A 19,272-nucleotide genomic window follows, 5' to 3' on the forward strand; every position below is an offset into this window, starting at 1 on the left:
AGAATTATAATAATTATTTTATGTGGAAAGCTATTGTAGCGTCCTGGCCGGGGTGAAGCCCAGAGGGATAGCTGGGTCGAGCAAGGAGGGTGGAGAATGGCTTCAAGGACTCACATCAGGCATATGATTGACAGCAGTTAAGAAAAGGGGCGGTACCATGAACAGAGGGGCAGGGAACATATGCAGGGATTTCTGGATGGTTCATGTAACAGCCAAGAAGGTGTAAAGGGAGAGAGAGGGGGAGTTGAGGGGGTACATGAGGTGTGTTACGAATGTGGAGCCAAAGGTATTTTTTTTTTGGTCTATTGCTAGCGTCTCTCAGAGCCATAACAATGACAGATTAACGGTGTGGAAGGAGCCCCGGACCCAGACAGGCAGACGTTATAATCACCACCACACGTTTATTTATACGCTAATATTTACAACTATAAGTGCCACACAACCCACAGACTCCCCCAAAGTCCAAGCCAAACCACACTATGCCTCTCTTCAGACCGTCTCCGTCTTCCTCTGTCTCCCTTCACAGACCTCGTCCTTCTTCCACCCAACTCCAGCCATCCTGTGGAGGGAGGCGGCCCTGTTTATGAGCACCCGGATATGCTCCATGTGTGTTCCGGCAATCTCCCACCGACACGCCCCAGTGTGGCAGAAGTGCCGGCTGCATACCCGGAAGCACTCCGGGTGTCCCCACTCATCTTTCCCCCAGCACTTCCTGGTGTGGCGGAAGTGCTGGGGTCCAGGGTTCTCCAGGCATGGGGGCGCCCCCTGGCGGTAACCATGGGCCCCTACAGGGTTGAGCTTCCCAGCTCTGTACCCGTGGCCCCCAAAGGAAACAAGCCGGTCGCCCCCTCGTGGTCTGGAGGTGGCATGAGCCCTCCTCTGGTCTTCCTGGGCGTCCCGGCTGGGTGCCACCCCTAGCCGCGTGCCACAACGGATAATTCTAAATAGTTCAAGGTTGTTTGTTTAGCTTTTACATTCATGAATTTTTCTTTTGACTGTTCGAGTAAAGTGTTCTGCAATCCCTTCATTGTCCTGCTGTGTTTCCTCCTTTTCGTACCTATCATAGTGAGGCTGCTATGCGATTATGGTCTTTGAATTATTAGGTTTTATTCAGATTATTGCATAAATTAAAAATTACAATGCTTTTTAGTTAGAAAACTGTCACTTTTAATCACCATTCTATTCACATTCATTTGCCATTTTTTGTTTTTGTGGATGAGTTCATTACCCTGTTGTGTAGCCCTGATGCCAATGATGACTGATCTTTATCAAATCTTGTTACTTAATCTAGCGGTTGATGGCAGGTCAACTATTTCAAAAATTACTCAGACTATCAGTAAATTGTAGCTATAGCTTATTCTGTCTGTACAATCAAAGCTGAAATGTAACTATAATGTTTTATTAATTCTTATGTACGGTTCATGGATGACACTTTCATTTCACAATTTTGAATCTTGCATGTACATTCCCAAGCAGCATATAGCATAAAGCTGTGCAATATCTAGAACTTAAGGAAACAAATATGTGGATAGTAATAAGCACGCCAGAAACTCCAATTCAGAAAACCGGTGTAAAGAATAGATTTTAAAACTGATGCAGAGGTGGGTGTTTAGAACCATATTATTGTATTGATTTTCACACTACATTTCAGTATTCAAGCATGGATGCCACTTCTTCCAACCCCATCACTTGGCAAGCTTTAGATAATTTTTGGTAATTGTTTATTGTTGCGTTTTTACACATGACTAAGCATACATTACCTGGTCAAGACCGACTTCAAGAGCAAACACTAAAGTAAACATTCTTGATACAGAAAAGCAAGGAAAACTACTTTTCTACTTAAATGTTACTGTATTTAACTCAATAAGGAGTTATGTAAGCATACAAGTATATAAACAAGAAGTGTTACAGCGTAAAGCATTACAGTTTATACTTCTGACATTTAAATTCTGTCAGAATTCTTCCACGTTCATCCTTATTAATGTTTATATTACGCCCTCTGCAAATGGGGACCTGACAACAGAAATGATTCATTCTGTAAGGTCAGTGCATTGCCACACCCACCACAAACAGCTCAGGATCCTGGTTGGCTACCCCCCCCCAGGCAGACATGCGGTCCAGTTCCATCCCCCGAAAATGACTATCTATCTGCCGCAGCCAGGTGTTACACTGGCATCCCCTTTGTCTGGTCCAGCTGCTCGGGTCCTCAACAATGAGGATCCTGTGAGTGAGAGCACCCTGAGGAAATCACGGCACATGGCCGTAGTACCGAAACTGACACTTCCTCACAATTCAGGTAATGTTCCTCATTCAGAACTCTGTGAAGAACCATTTGTTTGACACAAAGTCAAACCAGTGGTACCAAAGTATTCTCTGAAGAGATACAGTACCAAAGAAATCCATTCTTCATCTTGGTTCACTGGATAGCATCCATGTCTTGCAACCATATAGCAAAACAGGAAGCACCAGGACTGTAAAGACTTGCTCCTTCATCCTTTTGCAAAGATATCGGGAGAGCCACATACCCCTTTCCAGCAACATCATGACCCCCCGCTCTACCAATCCATCTAATCACTTCTTAGTAAGAGTCACCAGAGACATGAATGTTGCTGCCGAGGTAAGTACAACCTGTTGACAATGTTGAAACTCTCTCCGCAGACAGACACAGTGCTGATGGCTGTGGACATGAGGTCATTAAAGGCCTGGATCTTGGATTTTATCCAGGACACTTACATGCCCAGACACTCAAACTCCTCGCTCAGTCTCTCAAGAGCCCTAATCAGAGCCTCCATTGACTCCATGAAGATCACAGCATCCTTGGCAAAGTCAAGATCAGTGAATATTTCTTCACCCACAGATGCCCCACAGCTGATGGACATCACAACACTGCCCAACACCCAGTCCATGCAAGCATTGAACAGAGTAGGAGCAAGAAAACACCCCCAACAAACTCCAATATCAGCTGGGAAAAACACAGGTTCTGCCTCCACTCTACACAGCACTCACAGTACCAGTGTACAGGCTAGCCATGATATCCAGCATCTTTGGGGGGGGGTCCCGCAAAGTCTCAGGACATCCCACAGGGCAGCTCGATCAACTGAGTCAAACGCTTTACAAAAATCAACAAAGGCTGCAAAGAAACTCTGCTGATATGCATTTGTGCTACACGAGAACCTTCAGTGCCAGGATGCGATTGACTTCTTGGGTGTAAAACCAGAAGCCCCAGTCGCTGGTAGTTGAGTAAATTGATCACAAATCCTATTGAGGATCACCCTGGCAAGGACCTTACCTGGCACCAAGAACAGTTTTATCCCTTTGTAGTTGCCACAGTCCAGGCAATCACCCTTCCCTTTCCAGATAAGGACGACAAATCCCATTTTCCAGCGTCTCCCAAATGGAAGGAAAGATTTTTTCCAATGCAAGGAGGACAGCCTTACCATCAGCCTGGAGAAGTACACTTCAGATACCACAGATCCCTGCAGCCTTCCCGATCCTGAGCTAGTTCACCACCTTTGCAATCTCGGGATTGGGTGGTTCACAGATAATTGGATGATCAGCCTCAAGAACCATGGACCCAGAGATCCTTTAAAAAGCTGCTCGAAGTAGCCATCTCAGTGGGTCACAACTGCAGCATTATCCAACACTTGAATGATAACTCACTCTGACCATGCAATTATAATATGTGGGGACTTCAACCATGTGACTTTGGAAGGAACAATGATAAATTTCTATCAGTATGTGATTTTTTTCTCCACAAGGAAATAAGTTGGACCTGCTATATTCAAATGTTAAAGATGCCTTTAAGTGTAATCTATTGGCTCCAATAGGCAAATCTGGCCACAACCTGATTTGTCTTATTGCTAGCTACAAGTCTTTTAATTAGACAACAACCTGTTAATCACCATAACTGAAGTATGGAGGCTGAAATGGCTCTGAATGACTGCTTCCAAATGACAGACTGGAAAATGTGCAAGTCATATGGAGACAATTTTAAGGGCTTCTATCACTGCATCAGAATACATTAACTTCTGTGACGACATACTGGTACCCAAAAAGACATTGCGTTGCTTTCTAATCAACAAGTCCTGAATTATTAAGGAGCTAAAAGGTCTTCCGATTGAAAAAAAGAGCATTCAAATCCAGTGACAAAGGACTCCAAAGGACATGCAGCATGTGCTAAATTAAAGCCTGATGAAGGAAGGAAGCTTACAAAGCTCAAATAGAAAACAAACTCACTCAGAATAACATGATGTCTGGAATTGACTGGTTATAATTACAGGACTCAAGCAACCCAGGGCTCAGATACTAGAATGCTATGTGGACAAAGCTAACACCCAACACTAATTTTTAATATACTTTCCCTCCCACTGCCACCATCTTTCAATGACTAGTCTCCCCACACCATCTCTACTACATCAACAACTCCTACCACGTCAATTGCAATGGCCAGTAACAACAACATTTATTTATATAGCACATTTTCATACAAATGTGGCTCAAAGTACTTGATCCATCTATCCATCCATCCTCTTCCACTGATCCGAGGTCAGGTCACGGGGGCAGCAGCTTGAGCAGAGATGCCCAGACTTCCCTCTCCCTGGCCACTTCTTCTAGCTCTTCTGGGAGAATCCCGAGGCGTTCCCAGGCCAGCCGGGAGACATAGTCCCTCCAGCGTGTCCTGAGTCTTCCCCGGGGCCTCCTCCCGGTTGGATGTGCCCGGAACACCTCACCAGGGAGGCGTCCAGAAGGCATCCTGATCAGATGCCCGAGCCACCTCATCTGACTCCTCTCGATGCGGAGGAGCAGAGGCTCTACTCTGAGCCCCTCCCGGATGAGTGAGCTTCTCACCCTATCTTTAAGGGAAAGCCCAGACACCCTGCGGAGGAAACTCATTTCAGCCGCTTGTATTCGCGATCTCGTTCTTTCGGGCACTACCCATAGCTCATGACCATAGGTGAGGGTAGGAACATAGATCGACTGGTAAATTGAGAACTTTGCCTTACGGCTCAGCTCCTTTTTCACCACGACAGACTGATGCAGAGCCCGCATCACTGCGGATGCCGCACCGATCCGCCTGTCGATCTCACACACCATTCTTCCCTCACTTGTGAACAAGACCCCAAGATACTTGAACTCCTCCACTTGGAGCAGGATCTCGCCTCCCACCCTGAGAGGGCACTCCACCCCTTTCCGGCTGAGGACCATGGTCTCGGATTTGGAGGTGCTGATTTCCATCCCAGCCACTTCACACTCTGTTGCGAACCAATCCAGAGAGAGCTGAAGATCATGGCCTGATGAAGCAAACAGGACAACATCATCTGCAAAAAGCAGTGACCCAATCCTGAGTCCACCAAACCGGACACCCTCAACACCCTGCCTGCGCCTAGAAATTCTGTCCATAAAAGTTATGAACAGAATCGGTGACAAAGGGCAGCCCTGGTGGAGTCCAACTCTCACTGGAAACGGGTTTGACTTACTGCTGGCAATGTGGACCAAGCTCTGACACCGGTTGTACAGGGACCAAACAGCCCTTATCAAGGGGTCCGGTACCCCAAACTACCGGAGCACCCTCCACAGGATTACCCGAGGGACATGGTCGAACAGCCTTTTCCAAGTCCACAAAACACATGTAGACTGGTTGGGCAAACTCCCATGCACCCTCCAGGACTCTGCTAAGGGTGTAGAGCTGGTCCACTGTTCCGCAACCAGAACGAAAACCACTCTGTTCCTCCCAAATCTGAGGTTCGACTATCCGATGGACCCTCCTCTCCAGAACCCCTGAATAGACTTTTCCAGGGAGGTTGAGGAGTGTGATCCCTCTGTAGTTGGAACACACCCTCCGGTCCCCCTTCTTAAAGAGGGGGACCACCACCCCAGTCTGCCAATCCAGAGGCACTGTCCCCGATGTCCATGCAATGTTGCAGAGACGTGTCAACCAAGACAGTCCTACAACATCCAGAGTCTTGATGAACTCCGGGCGTATCTCATCCACCCCCGGGCCCCTGCCACCAAGGAGTTTTTTGACCACCTCGGTGACCTCAGTCCCGGGGATGGGGGAGCCCACCTCTGAGTCGCCAGGCTCTGCTTCCTCATTGGAAGGCATGTTAGTGGGATTGAGGAGGTCTTCGAAGAACTCCCCTCACCGACCCACAATGTCCCGAGTCGAGGTCAGCAGCGCACCATCCCCACCATATACAGTGTTGACACTGCACTGCTTCCCCCTCCTGAGACGCCGGACCAGAATCTCCTCGAAGCCGTCCGAAAGTTGCTCTCCATGGCCTCCCCAAACTCCTCCCATGCCCGAGTTTTTGCCTCAGCAACCACCGAAGCCGCATTCCGCTTGGCCTGTCGGTACCTATTAGCTGCCTCCAGTCCCCCACAGGACAAAAGGGTCCGGTAGGCCTCCTTCTTCAGCTTGACAGCATCCCTCACCGCCAGTATCCACCAACAGGTTCGGGGATTGCCCCCACGACAGGCACCGACCACCTTACGGCCACAGCTCCGGTCAGCTGCCTCAACAATAGAGGCACGGAACATGGCCCATTCGGACTCAATGGGACGTAGTTGAAGTTCTGCCAGAGGTGGGAGTTGAAGCTACTTCTGATAGGGGACTCTGCCAGACGTTCCCAGCAGACCCTCACAACACGTTTGGGCCTACCAGGCCTGACCGGCATCCTCCTCCACCATCGAAGCTAACTCACCACCAGATGGTGATCAGTTGACAGCTCTGCCCCTCTCTTCACCCGAGTGTCAAAGACATGTGGCCGCAAGTCCGTAGACACGACCACTAAGTCAATCATTGAACTGAGGCCTAGGGTGTCCTGGTGCCAAGTGCACATATGAACACCCCTATGCTTGAACATGGTGTTCGTTATGGACAATCCATGACGAGCACAGAAGTCCAATAACAAAACACCACTTGGGTTCAGATCGGGGGGGGGCCATTCCTCCCAGTCACACCCTTCCAGGTCTCACTGTCATTGCCCACGTGAGCATTGAAGTCTCCCAGCAGTACAAGGGAGCCCCAGAAGGTATGCCCTCAAAGTACTTTACAAGATGAAAAAAGAAAAAAAATATATACAAATAAAATTAGGCAATACTAATTAACAAAGGTCTTATGGCCAGGGAGGACTGAAAAAACAAAAACAAAATCTGCAGGGGTTCCAAGGCCATGAGTCCACCCAGCCCCCAGTAGGCATTGTACAGTATGTGACATAAAATGAATGATCTAAATCAGTCCTTATTATTTTCAGGCTTCACGTGGAACAATTACATCATGATGGTCATGTGGACGTTAGCCTTTAATCCATCAATGTAGGGACTGCATGGTATTTTGATCAGGTGGTGGTGGCACATATCACCACCACAGAAAAACAGAAAAAGAACAGTACAGACCATCATTGTGGACTGTCCATAACTGAAGACCAAGTAAGGAGACAGATGAGAAAGCTACACACAGGAAAAGCTGCTGAAGTCACTTCTCAAGTTCATAAAGCCTGTGCTAACCAACATTGTGGTGTCCTCTCTCACCTGTTTAGTTTGCATTGTTCCTGTTCCAAAGAAGGCAGGCACCTCTTCACCTAATGACTACAGACCTGTGGAAATTACATCTCACATCATCAAGACCTTTGAGAGACCGATCCTGGACTATGAGTCCTCTTGTGGTCAACCACCTAGAATCCACTGCAGTTTGCCTATCGGACAAAAATTGGACTAGAGGATGCAATTATCTGCTCCACAAGGCTTATTTACACCTGGACAAAGAGGACAAAACTGTGAGGATTATGTTTTTTTTTTATTTCTCCACCACCTTTTATACTATCCAGCCATTCCTGTTAAAGGGGTAAGCTCAGATATATGCAAAAGGATGAGCCTGTGGTGTCCTGGATAATGGTCTGTCGGGCAGTTTGTGAGACTCAAAGACTGTTTCTGATATGGATGTGAGCAACACTGGAGCACCACAAGGAACAGTCTTATCTTCTTTTCACTCTGTACACTTGACTACAAATATACAGTAACACCAGGTATTGTCACTTGCAGAAATTCTCAGATGATTCTGCACTTATGGGGAGTATTGATAAAGGCAATGAGACAGAGAATAGGAATCAGAAGGAGAAGTATGTTTCTTGCTGCAAAGAGAATTGTCTGCATCTTAACATCAGCAGAACCAAGGAGTGGATGTAGAAGTGGTCCTGTCCTGCAAGTAGTTAGTGGTCCACATTAGTGTCAGTTTGGACTAGTCTCAAAACAGGGCAGAGCAGGTTCTTTTTCCTTAGGAGATTGGTTCTTTAACTTGGTGGGAAATTACATCCTTCACATTTTCTGTAACTTTATTAAGCCCACTGCGATTTGACACTGGGGTGTGCTGGGCTGGCAACATCACTTCAGGATAGGCCCATCGAACCAATAAGCTAATTAAAAAAGCAAGCTCAGTTATAGGACACACTCTGGATCTAGTAGCTGTGAAGGACAGCCGGGTCCCATGCCCGGCAGGGACGCCCCTGCTGCATCTATTCCGGGGGAGCCACCATGGGCAGCTCAGTACCTTCCCCGGGACGCTTGGTGGCAGCCTCCCTGGTGGACGATGATTCCCCAACCTGGCGCAAGGCTCCATGGGAGATGGAGTCCTCCACAGCCTGGTTGGGGGCTTGGATGGCCGCCAGGGGGAGCTGCATGGACTTTCCAGCCCAGCTGGTCGACTCGTCAGCCCCACCCGGAGGGTCAATTAGGACCAGGTAATCAAGCACCTGGTACGCCTCCGGGTGGGGTATAACAAAGGCCAGCCACCACCACTCGAGAGAGCCAGAGTTGGGAGGAAGGAGGACGAAGCCTGAGGAGGAGTGGTGGTGCTGAGGTGGATAGAGTATTTGTGAGTGTATTTGGGACTGTGTTGGGCCTGTGGGACACGGGGAAGGCGTGCCCCACGGCTGAAGAGAAATAAAAAGTCTTTTATTTAAGTACGTGCCTCTGCCTGAGTCTGTGCCGGGTCGGGCGCTATATAGCGCCTTTTACAAGTGGCGTAGTCGGCAGTATCCCGGTCCGTCCATTTGGACCGGAACCTGCAATTAATTTTGTGCAGAGACCCGGCATAGCAACCTTCAACAGTGCGAGGCACGTGCTCGACTCAGCTGCACGGAGAGCGCGCTCCCGTCGCAGCTACAAGCAATCAGGCACGGCCCAGAGAGGACAGCACAGCGCAACGAAGCGCGCGCACGCGGTGGGAGCCAGCAGCTGTAAGTTAGCACGCGCAGCACAGCTCGAGAGGCGCAAAGAGCGCACACGCGGCAGGGGCTGCAAGCCGGCACGCGCAGCACAGCGAGAGCGCAACTGAGAGCTCCTAAAGGCACCGCGCAATGGGGAGAAAGAAAGCCGGGAGGACACAGAAGCCAGCCGCCAGACGCCACCAAGCCATCCAGCCTCACGGGTTGCAGCCGGAGGTAGGTGACAAGCCCAAAGGGGATGGGCCGCGGGAAGGGTTTTCCTCGTTTGCGTCAGCCTACCTCCAAAGCGCCGAGGGGCGAACCACCCGTTGCTGGCCAGAGGAAGTTTGTCTGTGGCGTGACGGCGAAGAGAGCTCAGGTGAGAGCGAGGCTGGGCTGTGTCTACCCTTCGGCCCGATTGAGCGGAAGGAGGAAAGCCCGGCTGTGTTTCCCGCCCAAGGAGCAGGAGCTCCATTTGGAAACAGGTGAAGGGGGGTAGGGCGTGTGTCAGTTGCCCGCCGAAGAAAGGTTGCAGGCGGAGCCGACGGACCTTCTCCCCGAGCCTCTAGCTTACCCGAACGGGCCTGCGGAGATGCCGCAGGGCCTTGATGGCTCGCAGTCGGCGGAAGGGGACAAGGGGAGCCCTAGTCCACCGCCGACCAATACTATTAACTTTTCCTGGGCTACAGGGGAGGTGCAATCAGTTGTCCTCGCCCTGCAGTCCTTATTTAATGTCTTTATGGTCCTGCAGGAGTCAAAGGAGGGGCTTGAGAAGAAGCTCGGCGGCCCGTGCGGAGCCCTGGTTGAATGGCTTCGGACACGTGGGGCATCACCCTCCAGCCTGCAGGACGCAGCGACTCAGGTAGGTAAAGCCTGGGTCGAACAGGAAGGAGGGCGGAGCGCAGCGGCTGCAGGGATGGTCAGTACTGCTTGCCAGACCGCTCCGCCCACTACACAAGACGTTCCTGTGATGACAGACGGCGTGGCAGAAGAGCGTGCGGGGAGGCAGTTGGTGAATATCAGCTGCCAAACAACTCCGCCCCGACTGCCCGTGCCTATCTTACGGCCGTCTAAAGGGGTGCAGAAAGGCACGGGGTCTCCCTTCTTCCCATAAGGGGACTCAGACCGTCAGTGCACCCCAAAGAAAGAGGAGGACCCGGACAAAGAGGTCGGGGACTCCTAACAAGGTGCAGCGTGAGCCCGTTGGTTTGACACAGCGGGTGGGCTACGCTGCAGAGGGGCGGAACCGTCGCAAGCCCTCCTCAGAGCGGGCTATGGGGCAGGAGTATCCTGCCTGCTTCCACGCCCACAAGGGTCGAACTGGAGGGGGTCGGGCGTGCTATAACTGCGGCCGCGGTGGCCACGTCTGGAGGTGTTGTCCAGTGAGGATGTCCGAGTGGCAAGGACGTCGGGGCAGCACCCCCAGACCTGTTGATTATATTTTCACAGGCCGCAGGAACGGAGCCAAGAATGCCGACTCCCTATCCTGGAGAGGACCGGCCCTTGCGGGGCAGGCCGATGAGCCCCAGAAGCCTCATCTGAGGGAGGGGCCATGTGAAGGACAGCCGGGTCCCATGCCCGGCAGGGACGCCCCTGCTGCATCTATTCCGGGGGAGCCACCATGGGCAGCTCAGTACCTCCCCTGGGACGCTTGGTGGCAGCCTCCCTGGTGGACGATGATTCCCCAACCTGGCGCAAGGCTCCATGGGAGATGGAGTCCTCCACAGCCTGGTTGGGGGCTTGGATGGCCGCCAGGGGGAGCTGCATGGACTTTCCAGCCCAGCTGGTCGACTCGTCAGCCCCACCCGGAGGGTCAATTAGGACCAGGTAATCAAGCACCTGGTACGCCTCCGGGTGGGGTATAACAAAGGCCAGCCACCACCACTCGAGAGAGCCAGAGTTGGGAGGAAGGAGGACGAAGCCTGAGGAGGAGTGGTGGTGCTGAGGTGGATAGAGTATTTGTGAGTGTATTTGGGACTGTGTTGGGCCTGTGGGACACGGGGAAGGCGTGCCCCACGGCTGAAGAGAAATAAAAAGTCTTTTATTTAAGTACGTGCCTCTGCCTGAGTCTGTGCCGGGTCGGGCGCTATATAGCGCCTTTTACAAGTGGCATAGTCGGCAGTATCCCGGTCCGTCCATTTGGACCGGAACCTGCAATTAATTTTGTGCAGAGACCCGGCATAGTCTTTTATTTAAGTACGTGCCTCTGTCTCAGTCTGTGCCGGGTCGGGCGCTATATAGCACCTTTTACCTTAGCGAAGTGGAGATTTAAAACAAAAACTAAGTGCCTTTATGAACAATGCTACACATCTTCTCTTACACACCAACACTGAGGACTCTCAGCCAACGAATCATTCAGCAAAAAAGTGTGTCAAACAGCAATGTCTACATAATGCCTCACTCTGTCAGTGACAGCCAAGTCAGAACTTTTCTAATTTTCTTGCTTTATAGTCATTCTGATGTGTGTTCAGACCAAAGTGTGTATATTTACTTGATTTACATTTTTTTTACTTTTCTAAAATTGAAAATAACAATCTAATTAGAAACTATTAAAATGTATTTTAGTTTAGTAAAATATTATAGGTTTGGTCTGGGCCTTAAATTGACTTTTTCCTCAGGTTCCTCAGATGCTGGGCAGATAAGAAGATCTCTGCAAGTTCGGTTGCTTCCTTGGAGGTCTTCAGATGATGTTCCTCAACCCAGGTCCTCAGTCTGGAATCAAAAACCTGTAAAAGTTGCTACAACAAAATAGGCATTCAATAGAACAAATAATTGACTATTTGGCTGTAACCACTTTGTGCAGAACTCACTTAGTATTGTCAGAAGTTCTCTTGGGGACTGACCTTCTTCCCATTCGACAGAAGAAAACCATACTCGGTAAGTTTGTGCTAATTTCATATTTTGAAAGGATGGCAGCTTTTAATGAGTCATACTGTAGGGACTCATACTGGCATGGCCAAAAGAAGTCAGACACAGAAGGTAGCATTTCCAAAACAAGAGTGGGTTTAATTTACAGGTGCAACAAATATAATGTCACAATCAATACAGTGAAGTGTCCAGTCCCCAAAAATGACAAATAGACCAAAACTACAAAAATTTGTAGTCTTCCTAAATGAAAAGGAGTTTAGGAAGAAACTACACACGTAACAAGTCCAAAGAATGCAAAAAAATATTTACAATAAAAAAAAAAAAAAAAAAAAAAAAGTGGACAGAAATGATGAGGTAGGAGATGACATCAAAACTGGCAGACAGATAAGACATCATCAAAAAGCACCAGAAGTACTTCTGCATGAGAACCACCTTTTTCCACCCTCTCAAACATATGCAGTTTAATGTCTGGAAAACATTTGGGATTAAATCACTTAGAGATCTGCACATAGGCAACATCTTTGCATCCTATGAACAATTACATTCCAAATTTAACTTTCCAGCAACACATTTATTTCACTGTCTTCAAATCAGAAACTGTTAAACAGAACCTGCCCAATTTCCCTCACCTCCCACTTACCTCGATGCTGGAAAAAATATTGATCAGTATTGAGGACTCAGACAGCATTTCTGCAATATATAAAACCATTTTAAAGTCACTCCCTTTCAAAAATCCAAGAGGACAGTGGGAAAAGAATCTCACTCAATTTCTCAGAAAAGGAGTGGAAGGTAGCAATGCAGAGAATCCACTCAAGCTCCATATGAACAAAGCATACAATTATTCAACTCAAAAGTATACAATTGAGCACATCTGTCTCACTTAAAATTGTCCAAAATGTTTCCAGGGCAAGATCCAACCTGCAAACAGTGCAATCAAGTTCCAGCCTCACTGGGTCACATGTTCTGGACCTGCACCAAATTAACATCATTCTGGACCAAAAATCTTTAAATGCCTATCAGACAGCCTTGGTGTCACAATTCCTCCTAACCCATTAACAGTGGTGTTTGGTGTACTCCCAGATTGGCTTAAAGTTGAGAAGGACATAAACTAATTGCCTTTACTACACTATTGGCACAGTGGATAACTGATGTTATCTACTATTTGAAACTGGAAAAAAAAAATCAATTTATCACTTAGAGAAGGGATGGGCAAAGTCGATCCTGGAGGGCCGCAGTGGATGCAGGTTTTTGTTCCAACCGAATTGCTTAATAAGAAGCACTTATTGCTCAAGTAACACTTCTGCTTTATCTTCGTTATCTTGCTTGTTGAGATTTTGAACCCTTATTGCTTATTTTAGTCTCAAACAGCTGTATCCTCAGTTTTTAATTGTTCCTTATTAGCAATAAGATGCAAATGACAAAAGAAACCAGCAGTTCCCCATTTAGCTTGTTTCCACTTACACCTGTATTTATTATGCCCTAATTGGTTAATTAAATACTTTGAAGGAAAGTGAAGAAAAAAAGTGAAAGACTGAGAATTACTCATTCATTTAAGGCTACAGATCATTTAGTTGAAATCTTTAGAAAGGAAAAAATCAGGATATGAGAATGACATGAGATGGCAGATTTAAAGCACTAACTAAGCAATTAAAGTAAATTATTGGCAAGGATCATTTTCTAATTAAGCAACTTGGTTGGATCAAAAAACTTGCAGCCACTGCGGCCCTCCAGGACTGACTTTGCCCACCCCTGACTTAGAGGATCAGTGCAGAACTTTTTCAAAACCTGGCAGGATCTAATTAACAACATTTTAGAATAAGCTTTTAAAGCACTGAGGAAGCAGATTCTCCCCTTTTTCTTCTATATTCACCTATTAATTCATCTGTTTACTTACTTTTACTAGCTTTATTTTTTACTCTGCTGGCTTAGCTCTTTCTCAGGGGTGGGGGTGATTTGTTTGCAATCTATTTTTGTAAAAATTGATTTTTGTATGGAATGTTGTGTGATTTCAATAAAAATCAAAAAAACATCAGAAGTGATGTGATGAGGATGTGACGTAATCTTCTGGAGACCAGAAGTATCATCATTGTATGGGGTTGGAAATGACATCATCAGAGGGATGCCAGAAATGACATGTGGTAGCCATCTTGGGAACCCAGAAGTATGGTACATAATTTATTTTTCTTCAAGTCTGAGGAAAGAGATAGAGGCATTAGTACAGTAATCCCTCCTCCATCGCGGGGGTTGCGTTCCAGAACCACCCGCAAAATAAGAAAATCCACGAAGTAGAAACCATATGTTTATATGGTTATTTTTATATATTTTAAGCCCTTATAAACTCTCCCACAATATTATAAACATTTCACGCACAATTATACAGCATAAAGCCTTTGTATTCTCTTAGATATTAGGTAAGATTCGTTGAAATTATGTATGTAAACACAGTTTCACATATGTTACAGCCATTACGACAGACAGGCCACCAGCAATAAATACGTACAATGCAAGAAAAATTGTATACAGTAAAATGTGTGTACAGTGACACTAAACTATGTACATGTAATAAGTACTGTACATAAATAATTAATTATGGTTACTCACCAACAATGACACGACGACTTGTCCGATAACGATGAGTTTAATTTTACTGCACAATAAAGGATAACGTTACAGTTCTTCTAAAGGAGCCTTTTCAGGCGACTGTTTATCACCGCCGTTGTTCTTCTTCCATCACTCTTCAATCCAAATCCCTGAAGCAGATTCCATCCAGACTACTGCCTTATCACGTCCACTTGCAACTCGTTTTGCGCCCTGGTTAACCCTTTAACCGCCAACTCCCTAAATATTCCCCACGCCAGGCGAAATCTGAACAATTTTCGTTTTTTTACTTTTTTACTTTTTTTTACGTTTTTTATATTTATTCAAGCAGTATTGACCACTAAATGTTGTGCAAGTTCTATAAATGGGCAAACACATAATAAAAAACAAAATGTACCTTTTCTCAGGCTTCCACAACAATAAACTTTCATCAACTGCAACTGACGGTCCTGGCATGTAGAGCAACTGAAATGCTTCAGATAATAAATGGTCAATCAAAGGACGTAGCTTGAACAAGCGGTCGCGGTTTGGATCTTTCTTATCTGGCTCATTTCTGTTGTCATTCAAATGAAAGAATTTCAGCAGCAAAGAGAATCGGTTAGGTGTCATGATAGCTGCAAAAATAGGTGTTGCATATATAGGATCTGTAGACCAGTACATCTCAGTATCTGGTTTTATGATTATTCCCATCAACATCAAAATCCCAATGAATTTTTTCATTTCGTTTTCATCAGTGTCTACTCAAGCACGAACACGGGAATGTGGAGGTAAATTGGGATTTTTCTCAATAAACTGTGCTGCATACAGATTTGTCTGATGAACAAAATGTCTGATCAAATCAGGTGACACAAACAGCTCATAAAACTGCTCAGCAGTGTAATTGTTTACATCAACAATAAAGCCACACGTTGCCTCAAACGGATGCAGAAAAGGTAGTTCACCTCGGGCAGCAGTCCAGTTGAGATGCTGGGGATACACCCACTCATCGCCATCATCCGATGCGCCGTCATTCACAGTATCATGCAGCGCACATTGCTGCTCATCATTGTCGCTAAAATCTTCTTCAGAACTGCTACAATCATGATCAGAATTATTGTCCAAAAATCGCCTGCAAAACCTCACTTGAAGTCAGTTTACGTTTCGCCATATCACAGCTTTCACTTTCGAATCACATCACATGAATCGGCCAATACAAGCGCAGAGTTTGTCGAAATACAACGTAGTAATAATACCCACGCCAAACTGGTCAGTTGTACTACTTGCCAGGCATTCACATAACCACAGGCAAATGTGCCGGATAATTCCGGCAGTATGGCGTTAGCAATAAAACAACGGTGCCGGATATATCCGGCAGAGGGCGGTTAAGGGGTTAAAGGACACTGCGGCCGTAGATCTTATATGCTTTTCCTCCTTTTTAAATAAAAAGAATCGTTGACTCATTTAGATAGATAGATAGATAGATAGATAGATAGATAGATAGATAGATAGATAGATAGATAGATAGATTTATGCTGTAATGGTGTCCTGCAGCGGTGTAGCTGTTTCCTTCCTTCAGCATATCCAAAACTTTTACCTTTTCTGCAATCATTTGCATCTTCTGTTGGCGCTTGGGCACGTTAATGCTGAATGAGTGAGATTAGACTTCCTGGTTAATGCAGCACTCTGTCGCTGAGCCAATCAGCAGCACACAGGAACTTAACAGTGTGCTCTGATTGGGTAGCTTCTCAGCCATCCGCCAATAGCGTCCCTTGTTTGAATTCAAATGGGCAAATCAACTGAGGAAGCACACGTACTGTAGACTGCAGACATCCGCGAAGCAGTGAAAAATCCGCGATATATATTCACATATGCTTACATTTAAAATCCGCGATGGAGGGAAGCCTCAAAGACGAAGCACGATATAGCAAGGGATCACTGTACAGCAAATAAACCCCTTGCTTGACAATATTTCACTCACCTCCGGGCTTGTTGACTGCCTCCTAAACGCACGGGAGGGGGACCAAAATATAAATATCTCCACCAACATAAAGCTACACGAGGAGATATCTATAATGCATACAAGAAAAGTACAAAATAAGGCACAAGCCGCTGTTTCGTATACTAAACGAAAAAAAGCTACTATACCAACCACACTACTGAGTCTAAAGACAACACTTAAGAGGCAGGAAGTGCCTCTTATAGTTTGGGCACAAATCTTTACCCAATCGCAGGACACGTTGCTCCCTTTCACCAATCGCGGCACACGCTGAGGCTTTCTGCACCGGTGCTCTTCTCAATCTTTGCAAGGCATGTAATAAATAAGGCTAGTGGCTTCGCGTGCACGCGAGTGAGGACGAGTCATCCCGACACGCTTCCTGGTTAGTCAATAGGCACTACAAAAGTAAGTTTCGTTTGTTTCTGAACCGTATCCCCTCCCACCCACTAATGCATACAACGCACACACGTACGTTTCTTTTTCAACTGCACGACTAAAGTGACGCTCGCCTTTATTACAGGGTACGCGCAGCATCCTCAAGCAGACTTGACCTGGAGGCGCGTCCGACCCGTCGCCGGCATCCCACTGCGTGAACCTTTCAAAACACAAAGTTAAAATGACTATAAAAAGTGCACCCTGCACTTAATGACTTAAACAGGTAAGTGTCTTTACGTTTATTTTGAAAAGTCACCTTTACCCAACTCAAAGGGTACCACATACACACAAAAATCTAGTAAAATTAGTAAAGTTCAGCATTGTTTCACTCTTGTCCATTCTCTAGAGTGAGTATATAAATAACTCAGACCACTACCATTATGTTTCGTAACTCTCTGTTTACTGAACAATCTATATCCCCCTTTGAACAGTGCCACATACTAAAAAGTCCATGCTACAACATGAGTCAAATAATCACATTGTTACATCCTTCCTTTTTTTTTTTCTTACTAGTGCCACTTCACGCTATATCTCCATACATGAACGCATTTAGTGTCTTAACATACTAAAACATTAACAGTCCATATGTAACTTAAGTAACATAGTCCTTCAAATACTGTGGTCTGGCACTAATCCGACCTGATCTGGTAGTAACAGTATGTTTTGTATCACCAATTGGCTGAGCACAGTGATCCTTTGATCTGCTGTTCTCAGCACACTGTTCTTGTTGTATGACCAGGTCTTGATGGCCAGTGTGCTTTAGGTACCTTCTGTTCCTCCTCAGAACACCACCACTGTCCAGTTCAATCTTGTATGACCGTTTGTTGACTGGTTCTATAACTGTTGCTTTCTGCCAGACCTTTTGTGACTGTGTTGGCTGTACTCTTACTTTATCACCTGGTGTCAGTGCGGTCATGTCTTTCGCGTGTCTGTTATAGTACATTTCTTGTCGCCTTTGATTAAGTCTCAGTCCGTGTGTTGTGTCCATTATTTTTGGTTTCAACAGATTGTTGTGTGTTGGGAGTAGTGTTCGTGTCCTCCTGCTTAGCAGTCTCTGAGTAGGGCTTGCATTTAGGCCCTGTGACGGAGTGTTTCGGTGATCTAATATCGCAAGGTATGGATCTTGTCCTGCCATCTTGGCTCTCTGCATTGACAGCGGACTCCGCCTTCCCATTTTTTAAGCTGGAACTCCCAACGTCAACTGAACTGTTGGAATTCGGTTGACGTATACTGTGGCCCATTGTCTGAAAACACAATATCAGGTATACCTTGCCTGGCAAAATGGGTTTTCAACTTGTTAATCTCAGTGGAAGACTTTGTGTCTTGCAAGTAATCCACCTCCCAGAAATTTGAGAAATAGTCCACAGTGATCAGATAGTCACGGTTATTGAAAACAAACAGATCTGTGCCCACTTTAGACCATGGTCTTTCAGGCAGTTCATGTGGGTAGAGTGATTCTTTCTGTTGTTTTACTCCCAGTGTTCTACACAGATCACACTTCTCAATGTATCCCTTTATCTGCGCATTCATTCCGGGCCAATAGAGGCATTCCCTTGCTCTCCTCAAACATCCTTCAATACCAAGGTGTTCTGAGTGAACTCATTGTATCATCTCACTCCTGAGAGCATCTGGTATCACAACTCTTTCCCCTTTGAACACAATACCATCCTGTATTGACAGTTCATCCTGGATTGAGTAGTAGTGATCTATTTTACTTGGTATATCTCTTCTATTTGTTGGCCATCCTTCTCTTAATGTCTTTGTTAGTGTCTGAAGTGTGTCGTCTTTTGTTGTTTCACTTCTGATTACATTTATTCTCTCTTCAGATATTGGGAGGTATTGAATCATGTTCACACTTTCGACCTCTTTTTCCACCGATCCTTCCTGTGCGCTGTCCTCCAGATACGCTCGGCTTAGTGCATCTGCCAACAGCATCTCCTTTCCAGGAACATATGTAATGATGAAGTCATATTTTTGTAATCTCATTAACATCCTTTGAAGTCTCTTGGGTGCATGCAGCAGTGGCTTCTTGACAACTAGGGGGCTCCGCCCCCTGCTCGCTTCGCTCGCCAACCCCTGGTGTTGGGAATGAGAAAGAGCGTGAGGTATGAATGAGATATAGAATAGTGTGAAGGTGTAGATGATGCAAATAGAAAGCAAACAATAAAGTGTGTGGCACAGTGTAAAGGTTTATTG

This window comes from Erpetoichthys calabaricus, chromosome 8 (genome assembly GCF_900747795.2).
Source record: "Erpetoichthys calabaricus chromosome 8, fErpCal1.3, whole genome shotgun sequence".
Taxonomy (NCBI): domain Eukaryota; kingdom Metazoa; phylum Chordata; class Cladistia; order Polypteriformes; family Polypteridae; genus Erpetoichthys; species Erpetoichthys calabaricus.